The sequence below is a fragment of the Diachasma alloeum genome, unplaced genomic scaffold (assembly GCF_001412515.2).
Source record: "Diachasma alloeum isolate Michigan unplaced genomic scaffold, Dall2.0 Dall_scaffold_00394, whole genome shotgun sequence".
NCBI classification, from domain to species: domain Eukaryota; kingdom Metazoa; phylum Arthropoda; class Insecta; order Hymenoptera; family Braconidae; genus Diachasma; species Diachasma alloeum.
Window position 1 is genome coordinate 403,997 of NW_021680533.1, and position 203 is coordinate 404,199.

The following is a 203-nucleotide window of genomic DNA, read 5'->3' on the forward strand; positions in this document are numbered from 1 at the left end:
GTGACTCCCCATTAATTCGCCCGCTAATTAAAAAATCGTCTCTCCCCTCCTAATTAACATTAAGGAATGAAACCAACACTGTTCGATGGAGAATTCAATTCCTCATCCTTCAACCTTCGGTTCATTCCTCAATCTCTGTAATGAAAAAATAAAAACTGCGACGAAAGTCGCGGCGCTATGAAAAACCTAATGGTTTCTCGGCG